Source organism: Acomys minous, assembly GCF_964271855.1.
Source record: "Acomys minous genome assembly, chromosome: 6".
Taxonomy (NCBI): Eukaryota; Metazoa; Chordata; class Mammalia; order Rodentia; family Muridae; genus Acomys; species Acomys minous.
In genome coordinates, this window is record NC_140487.1 from 44,405,069 (window position 1) to 44,424,822 (window position 19,754).

At 45.4% G+C, this 19,754-nt stretch overlaps 1 protein-coding gene across 4 annotated transcripts in view; it reads right to left on the bottom strand.

The window, feature by feature from the left end:
• GNG12 (G protein subunit gamma 12) overlaps positions 1–19,754 on the bottom strand; it is a 115,556-nt gene that overhangs the window by 86,231 nt on the left and 9,571 nt on the right. For 2 of the 4 annotated variants that reach the window (XM_084786080.1, XM_084786078.1), the window contains exon 2: positions 10,043–10,100. The exons of 1 other annotated variant lie outside the window; for it this stretch is intronic. The gene's annotated coding sequence lies outside the window, so the exon portion shown is untranslated. Of the gene's footprint in view, positions 1–10,042; positions 10,101–15,190; positions 15,228–19,754 lie in introns of those variants that run through there. One more of the 4 variants, XM_084786079.1, reaches the window with a different exon arrangement.

A 19,754-nucleotide genomic window follows, 5' to 3' on the forward strand; every position in this document is an offset into this window, starting at 1 on the left:
CTAGGGTCAACCCAGGCTTTCCAAACCACCAGACCCATGTTGTTTTTCATAAACTAGTGTCGTCAAAATGGCAGAAAATATGGCCTGGGTGGAGTATTTACACAGGGAATGGCAGAAAAGTCGGCCAGGAGTGGGGTTGCTAACTGAGGTACTCTGCAAAGTGACAGGGTCACATTTGTGCTGTGGGAAGATTAGAGTAAGCAGCAAGCTCTGACACCACACAGAAGGGAAGACAACAGAGACCAATGTGGATCCCAGCTGAGTGGCTTAATCTGGTCCTGAGGAAGGATGTTAGACAAAACTCAGATTGTCCCTAATCTAATGCTAGACAAGTTGTACATTCCATTTGGTGCTTACATTCCTGCACTGCAGAGTTCTAGAGTGATGCTGATACTCATTTCTCACAGATGTTGTGAGCATCTAATGAAACAATCCATGTGGGGAAGGGATATAATTCTTGGTCTAATAAATATTGCTTGGAACAAGGGAAAGAGAGGAAAAAGGAAGGGACTGGGGGTGCGGGAAACGGAAGAAATGGGCAGAGAGGGCGGAGGAACCTTGTCAGACTGCTGGAGTGAATCCCGGCAGTGTTGAGCAGTGAGCAGAACTGCCAGCGGTGCTCTTTCCTAACAGAATAAGAAAGATGCTTCGTGTCACTCCAAGATTCCAAGTCTGGGTGATCAGAAAAGTGAGCTGATATGAAGGTGCCCACAGGGCATCCAGCCCAAGGTACCATGGAAACTAGAGCTGAGGTTGCAAAGGTAGAGGGCTTTGAAAGGCATACACAAGTCCACAATTGGAGCTAAGTCACAGGAGGACACAGAGTACAAGGACGGACACACCTGTGGGACCCAGGGCACTGATAATGAGGCCAGGTGGAGAAACCAGAGGCCAGATGCTCAAGACATACTGGTAAAACCACTTAGTTCCCACAGTCTGGCTGGCCCCACCCTGTTTTCTAGCCAGCCACTCCACTCTCTATCAAACCTGAGAGCCAATGCTTTTGGCATCAGCCTTGGGCATACTCTATCCTTGCATCTCTTCTCTAGAACCAGTGTTTCTTCAAAAGTGGAGTGTTAAGATCATATTGTGAGCATGACAAAATGGGCTGAGGAGATGGACAGTCAGTGGGTACAGTGCCTGTCACACAAGCACAGGGACCTGACTTCAGATCCCCCCCCTCCCTGCTCCCATGTAACAAGCAGCTGTGCTGGTGTGCCTGTGAGGCTAGTGCTGAGACACAGAGACAGGGGATCTTCTGAGCCTGCTGGGCACCTAGTCTTGCCAAGTAGGAGAGTTAGACTTTGTTCCAAAAAAATAAGAGAGTGTGATGGCTGGTTTTATGTCAACTTGACACAAGCTAGAGGCACTGGAGTGGAAGGAGACTCAATTGAAAACAATGCCTCCATAAGATTCTTAATTAGTCATTGATGTAGGAAGGCTCAGCCCATTGGGGGTGGGGCCATCCCTTGTCTGGTGATTCTAGGTTCTGTAAGAAAACAGGCTGAACAAGCCATGGGGAGCAAGCCAGTAAGCTTCCATGGCCTCTGTATCAGCTCCTGCCTCCAGGCTCCTGCCCTGTCTGAGTTCCTGTCCTAACTTATAAAGAACATGTTCATAGTGGCTTTATTCATAAATGGCCAGAACCTGGAAACAGCCTAAGTGGTCCTCAGAGGAGAATGGATAAAGAAACTGTGGTACATTTACACTATGGAATACTACTCAGCTATTAAAAACAAGGAAATCCCAAAATTTGTGGACAAATGGAAGGAACTAGAAATGATCATAATGAGTGAGTTTACTCAGAAGTAGTAAGACTCACATGATATATACTCACTTATAATTGGACACTAGCCCAAGGGGAATGTCCCATGAAAGACCTCATTTACCAGGAAAGTGGGACAGAGGGGAGGACATCCTATTGGGACTCTAGGTGAGAGAATCATGGGAGAATAGGGAAATAGAATGATCCAGAGGGTCCTAGAAACCTACAAGAAGAATATTATGACAGGTGGATCTGGGCCCAGGGGTTCTGCTCAAACTATGGCACCAACCAAAGACAATACGTGCAGTAAACATCAAACCCCTACTCAGATCTAGCCAATGGACAGAAAATTTTACACAGTTGAATGGAGAGTGGGGACTGACTTTCACACGTACTCTGGTGCCCCATATTTGACCATGTCCCCTGGATGGGGAGGCCTGGTGGCACTCAGAGGAAGGATAGTAGGCTACCAAGATGAGACTTGATACCCTATGATCATATAGAGGGGGAGGAGGTCCCCCTCAGTCACAGACATAGGGGAGGGGAATAGGGTGAAAGTGGGAGGGAGGGAGGAATAGGAGGATACAAGAGATGGGATAACAATTGAGATGGGGGATACAAGAATGGGATAACAATGTAATCTGAATAAATTAATTAAATAACAAAACAAAATAAAACCCCACAAAGAATAGTGCTTTGTAAATGTAAGCCAAATAACGTTTCCTCTCAAGTTGTTTTGGCCATGGTGTTTTATGACCACACTTTTATACACACAAAGATTAATCAAAACAAAGTGAGCAGTGCTACATTGTACCTTTGAATGTCTGGGTCCCTCACAGCCAGTAGAATAGCCCTGCCCCAGGCAGCCTCCACATCCTGGCACACCCTCCCCTCCGCCCCAGTCTAGGCAGCATGAGCACGGCTTCCTAACTCCACTTTGTGTGTCCTTCTCTCAGGTGTATCCCTGTTCTAAACCTCTTAACACATCAGATGCTCAACCAGCCCGTTCCAAATGGGTGAGTGGGCTGTGGAGGCAGATGGAGGGGCCCCGAGAGGCACAGCAGGCAGGAGGCAGGCTTGACCTTCCTGGAGAAGCTGGAGGAACTAGGAGACAGTCTGAGATGAGCTTCAGAAGAACAAGTGGACCACGTGAACAAGACGCAGAGACATGGGGCTATATGATCATGGAGGGAACTTGGCAGGACAAGACACAAGGAGTCCTGGGCATCGCTGTGGTCTATAGCCTTCCTAAGCACAGCCCAACTCAATTACATCTTATTTTTAGTATTAAAGTAACCTTTAGGAAGGCATTTCCACCACTTAACTAAGTTATTGAACTTACATTTCTTCAACTTTTCTCCTTGTGCAATCAAATCAACAGGTGGAAAGCACTGGATCTAGAGGAAGGTGAGAGCACTGAAGGTGGAAGAGCATCCAGAAGGTTCCGGAGCTTCCAGCTGAAGCAGCAGCAGCAGCAGTCGCGCGGGCTCTTGCCTATTGTGTATGCAAGCCTCCCGAGGCACAGCCCTCACAGCACACCAGCTGAAGAACTTGCTTTATACTCACATTTACTTTACCCTCACAGCAACTTTATGAAGTCATAAACGAGTTTCCAGAAAAAAAGGCAAGGCCCACATGTGGTTACGATTCTACATGGACAACCGACTGAACTTTGTGACTGTGGAGAGCTAATATGTTGCAGACCTGAGTGGACCCATGCGTAGGCTGTGCCTGTGTCCAAACTTACATCCTTGTGACTATGAAAAGTGTTCAAATGTATTCTTAGCAGACCACCAGCCTCTACTTATTGTTGTCATCAGCCCCTGGAAGCTACAACAGGGTCCCCCCACTTTGCTGTGACACACCCCACTCTGTCCCATGTGGCTTATGTCCCTGACATTGTAATACACTGCGCCCTGACAAAAGTAGCTCACGGTAGAAAGGGACTACTTCGGCCCACAGTTCAAGGCTGCAGTTCACCATGGCAGGAACATTGGAAGCAACTGGTCATGTCACATCCACAACCCAGAAAACAGTGAGCCCACCCCTGCCACCTGCCATTGCTAAGAGCATGCGGCCCAACCCAGCCCAACCCAACACAGATGAGAAACCCACCTTGGAGTACAACCCTGGGAAAGCATTGCCATATGCCAGCCTCAAACACAATCCCTTGCTAATATGAAGCAACGTGTGTGTGTGTGTGTGTGTGTGTGTGTGTGTGTGTGTGTATGTGTTTATGTGTTATGAAAAAATGGGAAATAGAAATACGACTTTCATGTGCAGAGGCCATAGCTCATGACTGTTCTCTTTCTTCCTACCACGATGCGCCCCTGCCCTGCCCTGCCCACTAGTTCTTTCTAAAACTTGCTATTCTAGGTCCTCAGCCAGGCCAAGCCAAATCAGGAATTAACTGTTGAACTTGAGACTGACGTTAAAAGCCAATGATATTTAAAGTCTTTACTTCTATCAGGCCAAAGAAACTGCAGACATTGAAATGTTGACTGAGTTTCCTAGTGGAATGGTTTAGATCTGGCCTTTTTAAATGTTATTCATGGAGACTGAGGCTAACAAGGGGGAAAAAGCTCCTGGATGTCCAGAAGAGAGACAACTAATATTTTGCATTAAAGGATGACTAAATTATTAAAATATGCTTTAATTATTTCTCAAAAATTCTAAACTTTTAATCAATTATGAAGATAAAAAAATTTAAGAGACTGACATAGGTAGAAACATTGCTGCATGGCTTCTGTGCTTTGCTCCACATGAAACATAAACATTTTCTCAGTGTTGAGATCTCTGGTTGGGTTAATGGGAAGACACACATGGTTCCCACTGAACACTAATTCAGTAATAATAATGGAAAATAGATTTGTTTACAAATAATGTTACAAAATTAGACATCAAAATATATTATTCACAAAAAGGCTTATGTTTGTGTCAGAAAATATTCGTGTGACACATCTATGTAACACAGAATAGGCTTCTGACACACAAAATATGATAGCATATTGGGTCTCCAGCAGTAAAGGCACTTGGGGAAAACCCAACATTTATAAAAATTCTGTTAGCTGGTAATAAACATCCTCAGATGACAAAGCATGCCTATAAAACCGTACAGCGAGCCATGAGGTGGTGACGGCGCTAAGTCCAGCACTTGGGAAACTAGGGTAGAAGAGCAGCTGCAGTCCAAGGCAACCCTTGGCCGTGTGAGAGCTCCAAGCCTGAGTGTGCTGAGACCCCCATCTCAGAAAGACAAACACAAAACAACCTCCCTAAAAACCCCCAAGAAACAGAAACAAGAATTCCTCAAAAGCTGCACAGCTGACAGAATGTTTACTGGTTAAACACAAAGCTGTCCTAACGTAAGAGACGGACGGGTGCTCTCACCACGGTTCTTCTCTTCTGAAGGATTTCACTCATTTTTTTGCTTAAGAGGGAGGGTGTGTGTGAGTGTGTGTGTGTGTGTGTGTGTGTGTGTGTGTGTGTGTGATGCGTGCATGTGTGTGTATGTGTGTGCAAGGTTTGTGCATGTGTGTGTGTGAGGTACATGTGTGTGAGGTCATGTGTGTTTGTGAGGTGCATGGGTGTGTGTGTGTTTGTGTGTGAGGTCCATGTGAGTTGCGTGTGTGTGTGTGTGTGTGTGTGTGTGTGTGTTGCATGTGTGTGTGGAATGTGCATGCATGTATGTGTGTATGTGTGTGTGAGGTGCATGGGTGTGTGTGTGTGTGTGTGTGTGTGTGTGTGTGTGTGTGTGTGTGTGTGTGCACGTGGGGCCCATGGAGTCTGGAAGAGCAGGTTACACTGCCTGAAGCTAGAACTTCAGGCTGTTGGTGCTGGGAGCGCAGCTCAGGTCCTGTGTGAGCGCTCTTAACCCGGGATCCATCTCACCGCTCACGCCTCCTTTGAATTTTTATCTTAATTTTTCTTTCTTGTTCCTTCTCTTTCATTTAGGTCTACTGCTTCCATTTTATAGTTCTCCTTCCTATTTTCACACCCCACATATGTATGTGTATGTGTGTATATGTGTATACATAAATTTAAATCTAGATTCTACATCTGAAAAAACATGCAAAATCAGAGTCTGGCTTCTTTCACTTCTTTAGAGCAAAATATGATTCCACTGTATATAAACGACATTTTCTTTATCCATTCAAATGATGATAAACTGCCAATGCTTTCAACATTGTATTCAAAGTGCTAATTAATACAACCAGAAAGGCAAATTAAAAAAATAAACAGAACCTGTGAGATGGTAACGATACTTGGTACCAATACTGCCTGCCTGAGTTTGATCCCTAGAACCAATAGGGTAGAAAGAAATGAACTGACTCTCCATAATTGTCCTCTGACCTTAAAGTGTAAGCCTGTGTATATGTGTATCCCCTGCCCCTCACACACTCACACATACACACAAGATAAATGGAGAAGAGAGTAAAGCTTTGTCCACATGCGATATGATCATCTATAAATATGAAAAAAATAACAAAAATTGTCTTGAGTCTGTTACGTGGCCACAGTGAGGTTGCCAGACACACAGCCAGCCCAGCAAGCTTCTGCTTCTCTGTGTAGCAGCAGCAATTACGTTTAATTTCAAATAAAATATGCATTACCATTTATATTAGCACCCCCAAGTAAAATGCTGAGCTATAAACAATCTATAAACACTGTATAAGGAAAGCTATAAAATTACGGCAAAATGTATCAAAGAACTGCATAAATGAACAGTCCGTGTTCACAGACAGAAAAACTCAGTGTTCTTATGACTACAGCTCTTCACAACTTCATCTTTGGATTCAATTCAATCACAAAAATCTACTGAATTACTTTATAAATTAACAAACTGATTCTAAAGTTTACAACGGAGAAGCAAAAGGCCTGGAATAGTCAAATCATTATTAAATAACACATTTGGAGGACTGAGTCTGACTGCAAGAATTAGAGTATAAGGCTATAGTAATCAAGTCAGCATAACTCCAGCAGAAATGTAGTTAGAACAATGGAAAGAAAGGCAGAACAGGTGGGCATAAGCACAGTCTGCTAGTCAGAAGTACATAAGGGCAACGGCAAAGAGAATCCTCTCAACAAAACCATTAAAAAACAAACCAGGCACGGACCTCACAGCCTTCACAACCTTACAAGAAGTCAGTACCAATGACAGGCCTCACCGTAGACTTAAAAACTAGAAACTGAAAAACAACCTAGGGACATGTGGGAGGACTTGGGTATCTTAATGGCTAATGCCAACTGAGAACCTGACAGCACCTAAAATCCCCTGGAGAAGGGACACCGGGCGCGTCTGTGGGGAATGGTCTTGGCTGTCCTGGTTGAGGTAATGGAAGTGGGAAGACCTGGCCCTGCAGACGGCCCCGCTCCCCGGCCTGGAATCCGGATTGCATGTGGTCTCCGTGTGCACTCAGTGCTCTCTGTTCCAAACTCTGCAAGTGACATGACCAGTGGCCTCCAGTTCCTGCCACCCTGATGGACTACCACAGCAACAGGAAAATAAATGATGACAGGAGCAGCAATGGCTTCTCAGAAGTAAAAGACAACTGATGAGCTTCCCTTTGTTCAAATGAAAAGATAACGAACTGCTCTTCCAAACGCCATGCATGAGAACAGAAAGAGAAACCACGGGCTGAACGGAAATATTTGCAAAAGAAACTTCTGATAAAGACCTAATAGCAAAAAGAAAATTTTCTTAGAAATCAACACTCAACAGTACAACGCCTACCTAGTGGCTCCAACGCCATGGATTTGGGCTGAGTACTTAAGTGCTTTTCAACCATAAGCCAATCGGATCTACGGCACACTTACTGGAATGGCCGAATCCCCAACACCAACACTACCACAAGCTGACGAGCATACTGGGCGGCAGCAGCTGGTGACAGACACTCAAAGCAGCCCAGGCACTTCAGTCATTTGTCATAACAGCCCTGTCACACAATCCAGCAATGGCGTCCTCCGACGTTTACTCAAACAAATGGAGAACTTTTGTTTAGACAGAAATGTGTGTATGGATGTCTGTACAGTTTGTCCATAATTGCCAAAACCTGAAAGCAACTTGAACATCCTTTGCAAAGTGATTAGTATCTAGTGCATATTACTAAATAAAATAAACCATTTTAAAAGGTTATATATTATAGCAATTTCAATAGTCGTCATTCTGGAAAAGGCGAACTATGAAGACAGAGGAACCACTAGTGGTTGTTTTAGTATGAGCTGAGGGAGCACGAACAACAGAGCAGAGGACTTCCAGGGCAACTACTGTGTAGAATATTACAACAGCGAATATACATTATAGATCTTCAGAACCCATAGAAAATCCAACACAAAGAGTGAGCCCTAATGTCCCTTTGTCATTGTTATGCACTACAATTTTTGGTGGTGTCATTAAAGAATTAAAGGACATCCATAAACCATACTAAAAAGCAGACTCTCGTGTAATAAAAGTAATATCCCTGGGGTTTCCAGAGCATGCATAGCTATGCCATGCCACACTGGGTAACACGCCAGGGTTCCCACAGGTGCTGTTTCAATTATGCTACCTTACTGCTTTGAGCAAACATTGCAGAAGTGCTAAGGTGCCTGCTTGCCTGGTCCCAGCTTGCTGCTGTCCTGTCTTGCTATGCAGAGGAAGCTATCTTGCCAAAACTGAGTGGCACAGTCCTGAAGGCGGTGAAAACTACTGACTGATGCTGTGTCCTAGCAGCTAAAAAACCCTCTCTTGGAAAAAAAGTCTGAGAGCCACTGAAGCTGTGTCAAAATCAGCATGAGAGGTTTTTCTTACTGAAGAACACACTGTGCCAAATACTGAAGTTGAGACTCAGCAAGGCTAAAGATGAGAAAGCCACCAAGAGAAAAAGGAGAAGAGGACCTTAGTTGAGAAAATGCCCCACCAGGTTGGCCTATAGGCAAGCCTGTGGGGCATTTTCTTGATTTGTGATTAATATGGAAGGGTCTAGCCCACTGTGGTTTTGGATGGTATATAAGAAAGCAACAAGTCATGGGTAACAGACCAGTAAGCAGCACTCCTCCATGGCCTCTGCATCACTTCCTGCCTCCAGGTTCCTGCTTTGAGTTCCTACCCTGACTTCCCTTGGATGATGGACCTTAAAACCTATAAGCTGAAATAAACTCTTTCTTCCCAAGCTGCTTTTAGTCATAGTGTTTTATCACAGCACCAGAAACCCTAAGAAAATCCCCAGCAGAATGCCATCTGCCTTGGTTTCTTAGATGACACAGCTCCCTGGGGGGACAGGGTAGAGATTGCCCACTTCAGCGACGGTAACCTGAGCATTAGCACTCACTGGTGGAATAGGCTTTGTGTCATCATCACTCTGCCTTCTAGCTCATGTTTCCCATGAGCTGAGAGCTGTGAGTCTGTGGTCCCATGATGAACATCACCGGGGAACACCAAGTTCATCCACCTACACTGTCCGAGAGAAAAGAAAACCTACCCAAACGAAGACGCTTCCGGGCACCACAGACTTTTTGAAAAGAAAATAAAGAAGCTTGTGAGGGAAGCTCCTCCCATGAATTTTTAAGCTCAAGCTTCCCTTGACATCTCTGAGAGGGAGGGACAGGATAGGTGTTTAATGTGGGCTGACACATGGGGAAACAGAGGCACAGACAGGTCATTACGACGACAAGTAGAAAGCAGGTCTAGCAGAAAACACCCAAAGTGAGACCTCAGAGAGTTCCAGTCCAGCCTCACTGGGCAGGAGCTGCCTTCTGAAAGGGGAAGAGGGTTCTGCCTCTCACTTGACCACAGTGAGGCGCATGAGGCGAGGACTCACGTCCAACATGGACATGCAACTACACACATTTAAATTCTATGTTGGGAGCGTGTGAAAGAGCAACGAAGCCAGTGTCTTAGTAACACTGAGCAGGAGCCATGTGGGACAGGTGGCTCCCACCCTAGGCAGAACAGGCCGTTCAGGACTGCAGCTGCACTACTAGGCTGTAATTATTGGCACCCACAGCTGCTTTGGGAGTCCCGGAACTGGGCAAATCTGAACTTCTGCTCACTCTTCTTTTCAAAAAGGTTTTTCTGCAGTAACATCCTAGAATTCTGCTCACAATCCCCAATGGGAGACTGCTGAATCTATCTACCCTTCTACCGATACTGGACCCCTTACCAGGTCAGACCCAGGGAAGACCGTGGCTAGGTAGCTGCTATTTCCTGGGCAATCGGTCACTAAATCCAAATTAAATAGCATACTTTAATTATTCCAAGGCTAACACATGAAACAAGTCATAAAAAAAGACTGTACTCACCAGAAAGGCCAGCTGGAAACAGAGAAGAGGCTTACCCCAATGACCTTCCCATATGAACCTATAGGAGGAAAAGGTTGCAATTTAGGACCAGAAAAAAAAAACAAACCTTGTTTCTCCAGAAAAAAGTCTTTTTCCGTCTGCAACAGAACGGAAATGACATGGCTGTAAGATATAAATATGAATTAATGCCTAAGCATAGTGGGCCCCTTTCCACAGAAACTATAAGCATCACTTCTCTCTAGCATGGAGCTCTCACCTCTTTCCTCCTGGCCTTTATCTCCACCCATGGAAAGCACTTTAAGCAGAGACTGTATCTACCACCTCTTGGAAGATTAATATAAGAGTGTAGTAGTTTGAATGAGAACAGCCCCCTTAGGCTCATATGTTTAAATGTTTGGCTCCCAGTCAGTGGAACTGTTTGCAAAGGATTAGGAGGGGTAGCCTTTGTTGGAGGAGATGTGTCACTGGGGATGGCCTTTGAGGTTTAAAAATCCCACATCCTAGGTATTAACTTCAGCTGATGAATGAGGACACTGAGGCACAGACAGATCATTATAATTACAAGTAAAACGCCATGTAATTTCAGGAGCCGGGAGAGATAATGGGAGAAGGAGGATGCTAAAGTTCTCTCTCTCTCTCTCTCTCTCTCTCTCTCTCTCTCTCTGTGTGTGTGTGTGTGTGTGTGTGTGTGTGTGTGTGAGAGAGAGAGAGAGAGAGAGAGAGAGAGAGAGAGAGAGAGAGAGAGAGAGACTCTCTCTCTCTGTGTCTCTCTCTGTTATCTGTCTCTGTGTCTCTGTTTCTCTCTGTGTGTGTCTCTGTCTCTGTGTCTCCCTGACTCTATCTCTCTGTGTGTGTCTCTGTGTGTGTGTGTATCTGTGTTTCTCTGTCTGTGTCTCTCTGTCTCTATCTCTGTGTCTCTGTCTCTGTGTGTCTCTCTCTCTGTTTCTCTGTCTCTCTGTGTGTGTCTGTGTCTCTATCTCTGTCTCTGTGTCTCTGTCTGTGTGTGTCTCTCTCTATCTCTGTGCCTCTGTCTCCATCGTGTGTGTGTGTGTGTGTGTCTCTCTATCTCTGTGTCTCTGTCTCTGTGTCTGTCTCTGTGTGTGTGTGTGTGTGTGTGTCTGTGTCTCTCTCTATCTCTGTGTGTGTTTCTGTCTCTATCTCTGTGTCCCCCCCCCCCCCCCAATCAGGCTGTAAAGCTCTCAGCTGCGGCTCCAGCACCATGCTGTCTGCTTCCCATCCTGATGCTCATGGACTAATCCTATGACACTGCACGCAAGCTCCCAATTAAATGCTTTCTTCCATAAGTTGCCTTGGTCATGATGTCTCCTCACAGCAATAGAACAGTAACTATGACAAAGAGTTACGTTCTAAAGGGTAAATGGTGGTGACTGGCTGGCTTTGTGTGACAACTTGACACAGGCTAGTGTCCTCAGAGAGAAAGGAGCCCCAGCTGAGGAAACACCTCCGTGAGATCCAGCTGCAAGGCATTTTCTCAATTAGTGATCAGTGAGGGAGGGCCCAGTGCATTGTGGGTGGGACCACCCCTGGGCTGGTGGTCCTGGATTCTATAAGCAAGCAGGCTGAGCAGGCCATGAGCAAGCAAGCAGGGCAGTAAGCAGTGCCCTCCCTGGCCTCTGCATCAGCTCCTGCTTCCAGGTTCCAGACCTGCCTGAGTTCCTGTCCTGACGTCTTCCAATAATGCATTATGATCTGGACACGTAAGCCGAGTAACGCTTTCCCTCCCCAACTTGTTTTTCAGTCATGGTGTTTCGTGGAAGCACTAGGAGCCCGGGCTAAAACAGGTGTCTTGTGCCCGTAATCCCAGGAGCTGTGAGGCTGTAGTAGAAGAACTGCCCTGAGTTTGAGCTAGCCTGGGCAACACAGTGAGTTCCAGGCCAGCGTGGGCTAAAGCGGTTTGGTGATCTTCTCACTACACTATGTGGAGAAAATTCAAAAGCGGAGTTCAGTGCCAATATAAACACAAACCTTAAATCACTGGGCTAAAGGGAATTATTTACCCTGGGAGAATTCACAGAAGGCTGCATTGTGACAATTTTAGCATCCTCCCTTCCCCCCATTATCCCTCCTGGCTCCTGCAATTACATTAATTGAGATTTAGTTAATTAAAATGGCAACAGAAATGCCAAGTACAGCCATAAAGACATTGGTAATTAACGCACACCTCACACTAAGTCATTTTTCCTCTGCAGTAGAGGACACCTAGACACGGAAAGGTTAAGTAATTTCTTCAAGGTCGCACAAGTAGAAAGTGGCAGGGCTGGGACTTAAGTCCTACCTGTCAGGCTTCTATGCTGCCAAAATCCAAGACCCTTTTTAATATTGACAATGGACATTTAAAACATTATTAGAAAACATTTTAGGGCCATATAACCAAAGAGAGAAAAAGAGCTGGGCTTGCTTAGCAAACGGCTTCCAGACTTGTCCCTAACACCTTTCCAGACTGCTGTCTGAATCTTTTCTGTTGAGAAGTTCCGGAGAATGCCAATCTTTTAATTCTGCCACTTTCTCAACATTTACTCTTGAACTCCTTCAGCACTGTTTTCTGGAAAATAACAACAACAACAACAACAACAAACGCAGAAACAAAACCAAACCCTTTGGCTTCATTGTTAACAATCAGCTAAAGACACATTATCCAACAGCAAAACTTCAACTACAGCTGCACTCTCAGCAAGGGCACCTTACAGGGAACTGAGGCTGAGTGGGTCCTGTAGCTGTAGTCCTTGAAGCTGTTATAAAGCAGCTTGCACATGACTGTGAGCTGGGCTCTTAGGAACTGCAACCTATTTTCTCTTCTCTGGACGCTGTGCTGTAGATGCAGACTCGGCTGGGCCTCGGGCTTTACAATGCTTCTCAGAACAATCTTGTGACCAGTAAAAGACTGAGTCTTTCAAAGGTACAAAAAAAAAAAAAGCAAAAGAAAAGAAAAGAAAGAGAAGAAGAAGAAGAAGAAGAAGAAGAAGAAGAAGAAGAAGAAGAAGAAGAAGAAGAAGAAGAAAACCCCAAACATCACCCTCAACAACAAAATACTAACACAAAAAGTCTGAGGTGGTCCATTCTCCATGCACTGCGTGCATCCTTGGGCTAGTCATGGCACCTCTTAAAGCTGTTGTTCTCTCTCTTTGTAAAACTAGTTATACTTTCTTTAGAGATTTCAAAGCTTGTCAAGAGTAGGGCTGGACAGGCCAAGGCAAGAAAATTAATAGTTTAGTACCAGCCTGGACTACAAGGTCAGTTTCAGGCCAGCCTGAGCTACAGACACAGAGCTGTCAAAACAAAATGAAACAAACAACAAAAACAAGGAAGGAGGGAAGGAAGAAAGGAAGAGAGAAAGAGAGGGAAAGAGGGCAGGTAAATAACACAGCTTCTCACAATCAGATGTCATAAAAATTTCAAAACCAAGTTAAAACCTTGAGATTTCATTTTTAATTTTCAGCAGGTTTGTGACCATAACACTTCTCAAGGGATGTCTACTTTTGGGTTCTTCTGGAACCTGCTTGCTGTCCTGGGAGAGGGAGAAACACATATGGATCAGAAATTCAAGACAAGAAAAACCTTGTCTTGATAGTCGGCTTGGCCCTGAACCCAGAACAGCAGACACCACACGAATGCAAATACCCCTAGGTGCCTCTCCTTAAAGTCACAGACGATTTAAATATGAAGGACATAAAGTTCATGTTGAGCACAAAAACAGTTTCTAGTAAAAACTTAAGGCTCACATGGCCCTCATAGAACAGTTTGCTCCCAGGCTCTGTTATAACAAGGTGGTCAAGTGTTAATAGTCTCACAGAATCCCAAGATCCTATCTTCTCTGACAAAGTTTTTTTTAGACCCAGCAGCCGCTAGGCCACAGCAGGGGCACTGTGTGTGTCACCTGTGTTGAGCGGTGGTGTGCAGACTGTATGGAAAAAGAGGACAGACATTCTTCCTCTAAGGGCATTCTGCTTTGTTTTTACACAACAGGATGTAGTAGCCGTTTAAATGTGCAAGTTTCTGGTATGACCTCCACCTCCTTGAACAGGTAGATTACAGAAGGCCCAGCAAATTTCAAGAAGGGGCTTGCAAGGAACATGCATCTGAGCTCAAAGGCTCCTCTTAGACCTCATACACACATGAGAAAACCAAGCGGACTAATTCATGGCTCTTAAGCAGCCAGGGACTGATTCTTTTCTGCCGTTGATCCCGGCCACAGAGACTACATATGGCTGCCCTACAAGGCTCTCTCTTACACTGAACCTTGCCGGAGCTTCACGGGGGCACTGCCTTTGGATCATACCCAGAAGGGCCGACTCCACAGGTCTGGGTGTGGCTGGGTGGTGTGATTTTTTTTTCAGTCACTCCCCACTGATGCTGCCACACAGACAAGCGTGTGACCCACACCCTGGGAACCTCTGCTTCAGTTAAGCTGTTGGATCCTACTCCCTCCCTACAGTTCTAACCGAACAACACTCTTAAAAGAACACAAAGTCAAAAACTCTAAACTTCGTTCAAGCCAGGACGGTTAAGGTCAGAGCCTTCCTGTGTGTTCAGCCCTCCCTCGGCCTGCCTACACAATAAAGGTTACAACACAAGCTGAGTGAGTAAGCAAGAACACGCTTCCCAGCAGAAGGTAAGAGAGAGAGAGAGAGAGGGTAGGAAGGGTTGTGTACCAAAAAGTAGTCTGTGACAGACTCCACTGCACTTTGGACTTCTTAACCGGCATTCCAATGCAGAGCTCCACCTGGCTCCTCCTCCTCGACACTAATTAGTTACAAATCACTCTCAGAAGCCACGCCTCCCCTCCCCTCCTCCACTCTTGGCAGCTACACCTGGCCACCATTCCCAGCCTCTCCCTAGGTTTCCAGGAGGACTCACACCCATAAATACCTTCAGGGCAGCTGGGAGGGGGCTGGGTGTTCCCGAAGGCTCTCCCTAAGGCCAGGTTCTTGCCCACTCAGCCATCCCAGGCTGGGTGAAGGCAAGTGACAAGAAGGGACTGAGCCTGGGTGAAGGCAAGTGACAAGGAGGGACTGAGCCAGGAGGGCACCCACAAAGCTCCCAGTTCTTGGGGTTGAGTTGACAAGGCAATGCTTTGCAGCCAGGAAAATAAGAGGCATGGGGGGTTCTAATCCCATCTCTGCCATTTACCTGCCAGCTTTATGACTTTAGGCAAACATCAGAAGCTATCCAGAAGGGCCTCACTTTCACTACCTAGAAGGTAAAAAATAATGTTTTTAACCAATTCCTCCTGAAGCTTTTGAAAAGTAACAAATTACCAGTTATTTTAATTCAATACAAATTTTCTAGACACAAAGCCTTATACATGATAAACATGGCTGTCACTGTGAATGAAAAGAAAGTGCCACTGATTGAAGAGACACAACCTATCTAGAAGACAGAAAATATAGGCAAAACTACCTAGCCTAATGTAGTAGTTAGTACACCGGTTGATAAGCTTCCCACAGTAAGTGCAGACAAGAAAAATATATTACTGTGCCCAGAGATGGAGTAAAGGAGAGTAAAGTTACACTAAGAAATTGATAAACGCTGATGTCAGGCGCTTTTTACACACACACACGCACGCACGCACGCACGCACGCACGCACGCACGCCTCAGCACAATCTTGAGAGGGGCAGATGCTGCTAGCCTCAGGTCACAAACAAAAGGTCTCAGGGCTTGAGAGGACGTCGCTCAACCCCACACTTGGCTGGAGTGTTACAGCTAGGCTTCAGCCACTTGCTTCACATTAAGACCTGCATCTCCATCTTCTATCACACGGCCTCTGCCTTACCCACAGGTAAGGCATTCCTGACTCCTCCCAGCCCTCCTCCAGCCAGCCTCGCCATCCCCGCACTGTCTCCACACTCCTTGCTCTGGACCTCCATTTCTCTCACTCACTTCAGGGACCTTAGGTCAGTGAGGACTAAGTACATCACTGGTGCCTCATACACTTCTTAGTGGGTCATCAATCCACAGACTTAGGCTGGTTAGTTTCAGAAAAACTTTCTCAAAAGTAACGGACTATCACCCTTGTGTCTTCAACTTTATAATAGGTGCTTAAAAGGTGTGTACAATAAACTCCAGAGAGAGAGTGTGTGTGTGCGGAAACAAAACCACTTACTTATTTCCAACTCACTGTGGAAGACCATTCTTGTAAAACGCAATAAAAATGATTTCCTATAAACCAGACAATATACAAATCCAGTTTTAAAAAACCTGAATTAAAAGACTGAATTGAACATTTCAAAAGTGATGATGAAGCTGATACATAGATTGCGAATTGGATCTTCTTAATTTCTGTACTAATCTTGTTGCCTTCTGGAAGGGTGGAGTGTGAGGCTGAAGTGAAAGCAGCAGGCTAGACCAGCTGAGCCTGCCACACAGAGGGCAGCTACTAACAACTGTTCGGGGAGGGTTTGTACACCAAGCACGGCTGAATGAACCTCACTATTAACTCCTTGTAAACCTACAGTTTACCTGTGGGGTAGGTGTGACTGTCACCTCCATTTTATAGGTAGTGAAACTGAGACAAAAATGCTTAAAGTGATTCCAAGACTCCAGGGCTGGTAAGAAGCACAGGTGGACCTGAACCTGGACAGGAAGTATTCTTACTGACAGGCCTGGGGTGATTTGGGGGACCCACTGAGTGTCATCCAGGAAGTAACCTTTCAGACCTTCATTTCGGAGAAATCACCCGGTGACAGTAAAGTGCGCAAGTCAGGCATGAGGCAGAGGCTGATTAGCAAGTGACCAGGGTCAAGGTTGCCTGGAACAGGAGGAGGTGTAGGGGAGAGAGGAGATCCAGATAATTCAGGGGTTCAGAGTCGAACGTCATGGAGGGAAGGGAAGGTCCTGAAATGACCTAGAATGAGGCAAAAAGAACAGCAGACTCAACGGGAGGATGAGCGCAGGTTTCAACAATGTTTACCCGAATACAATTCCCTTGGCATAAACTGTGCCAGATCCCTGAGTGTTTTGAGCTCAGGTAGCCTCTCTTTTTAATCTGGTTCTGCCTTTACTATGGTACACTTAAAATGGTTTAAAAGGCAAGAATTAAAAATAAAATAAAATAAAATAAAAGGCAAGAATTAAAAATAGTTCCAAAACTTTCACCCTTTGAAGTCCTACAAGGCTCATGTCTGGGGTACAGGTTCCCAGCTCATTATAGCTTATCTGTGAACAGAGCATCTCTCTATGACGTCCTGATGGCATTTTCATTAAACCAAATTTCTTAGTTACTGTTCTATTGCTGTGAAGAGACCCCATGACCAGGGCAGCTTACAGGAGAAAGCATTTAACTGGGAGCTTGCGTGCAGTGTCAGAGGGCTAGGCCACGGTCATCACGGTGGTAAACAGACAGCAACGTGGTGCTGGAAAAGCAACTGAAAGCTTTCCATCCTGATCCAGAGGCAGCATGCAGGAGAAAAGGCACTGGGCCTAGCATGGGCTTTGGAAACCTCAGAGCCGGTGCCCAGTGACACACTGTCTCCACCAAGGCCACACCTCCTAATCCATCCTCAACAGTTCCACTAACTGGGGACCAAGGATTCACACACATGAGCCTGCGGGAGCCACTCTCCTTCAGGCTACCGCGTGGCTCAGAGGTGCGTGTGTTGTTTATCACTGCAGCCAGGGCCTTATCCATACTGGACAGGCACTTTCAACGAGATCCATCCCGGCCCTGTCATCTGGCTCCTTGGACTGCTACTCACGTGTTCTTTTCGTGTGCTCACCAGTAAGCACCAAGCTTATGGTCAAGTTCAGGCTGGTCCTGGCAGAAGTATTACTTTGCACGGAGGTCTTTCCAGAGGTTCCTCATGAAGGCAACCAACCCTCTTACTCTCTTGACACCCATTTCTTAGTCCTCACTCCTAGTTCTCCGGCCTTCACAATACTTAACCTGACCCGAATCAATAACAGCTGGTGTGTTTCTTACTAAAGAACTGCTCATGTCTTGTTTAAAGCCATTTCCCTACAGAACAGGCAACTGCTTTGTTGACTTAAGATCACTTGGATATTTAAAAAGACTTGGGGCCTTTGTCTCAGTGAATTAAACATTAAATAGCTAGGAAAAAAGGAGGCACCATTTATCTCCTTCCTAGCTGGCAGACCGCCCACTCCAGGGGGTGCACGGCTCTCCTGTGGCGTTTTTTTTTTTTTTTTTTATTGGGGGAGGAGGTCGAGGTAGGGTTTGTCTGTGAAGCCTTGGCTGTCCTGGACTCACTTTGTAGACCAGGATGGCCTTGAACTCACAGAGATCCACCTGCCTCTGCCTCCCTGAGTGCTGGGATTACAGGCGTGTGCCACCAGTCCAGCTCTGTGGCATTTTCATATGCTATTCTCAGGGACAGGGAAGCCAAGCAACATGGAGCCATGACACGTATGCCACGTTCAGAATCCTTTGTATGTGGGTTCATACTAGGAAACCTCACTACCACTGATGGCTGCACCCTTCCAAACCTACTTCCTCTCCTGTATGGAGCCAGTGCACCTTACCTCATGTTCCTACAAGGAGTAAGAATGTGTCCTGGTACATGCCTACCGCTGGTGCTTAAGTACTTTGTTATCATCAAGTTTATTGCTAGCAAAATATACTCTCTCAGTTGGGGCTTTGACCAATGCCCTGGGATTAAAGGTGTTAGGTCATATGGCATGAATGAAGATTTACAGATGTCTTTCCTCTGCACACACAAAGAGCCGAGAATCCAGCCTTAATTGTTCTGTGCATCCTGCACACCTCATACATTTATAATTTTAGGACTGTATAATGCTTGTGAGAAATTATATGTTTTAAGAGCAAAAGAGCCTGACACTGACACTGGATCAGACCTGACAGGATTCACTCCTCTCGGCATGACTGACATCCTGTATCCTTCATGTTCCAGCACCAAGTACTTCAGTCGCTGTTCCTCATCAGAACAGGATGGTTCCCAGGACAGCTTCAAAGAAAGCTTCTGATCCTAATTGGTCCAGAATTTTCAACCTGTCCCACACAGGACTTCTATTAAGCCTCGAATTTCTCAACATTTAAAAATTGGTCCACAAATGCTATTCCTAGCTTGTTTAACCAGTTTCTCCAATTTTATTTAAGCCCTTACAAAGGTATTATTCGTCCCAAATCAGCCAGAAGAAACCTTAAGAGAATGATGCCCCATTTCCCTGGCAATACCTAGCCTACCTCAAAGAAGATGATAAGCATCAAAGAACCTCCTTATGGAGGTGGCAAACAAGCCACCAGGCAAAAATGTTCTCATTTTGGCTACAGACAGAATTCTGCCTAAAAATTGGCAAGCTTGAATGCAGGTAGAGTTGAGAGGCAAACTCTGCCAAGACAGGGTAAGCAAGTCCTCGATAGTTCCTGCCTTACAAATATGTCTGTCAGATATACTGGGCCAGAAGGCTGAAGATGACCCTCCAATTTTAGAGAGAGTCAGGCAACAAACTGTCTCTGTCATTTTTTTTCACTTTGGAAGCTGCTAACCTGCACTTCTTGTTTACTCAGGTAATTAATTTTATTCCTTCTCAAGTCTCTGATGGGGTTAAAAACCAGATAGTTTAGTATTACAATGAAGCTTAGTTGTTTAGGGGTTAAGATGTTTTTAGGTCTAGATAGATGTTTTAAGTTGATAATGATGAGATATGATAGATACTGATTTACATACAGAATTTGAGACTTACCAAGATAGGAAAGATGTTTTCTTTAAGGTTATC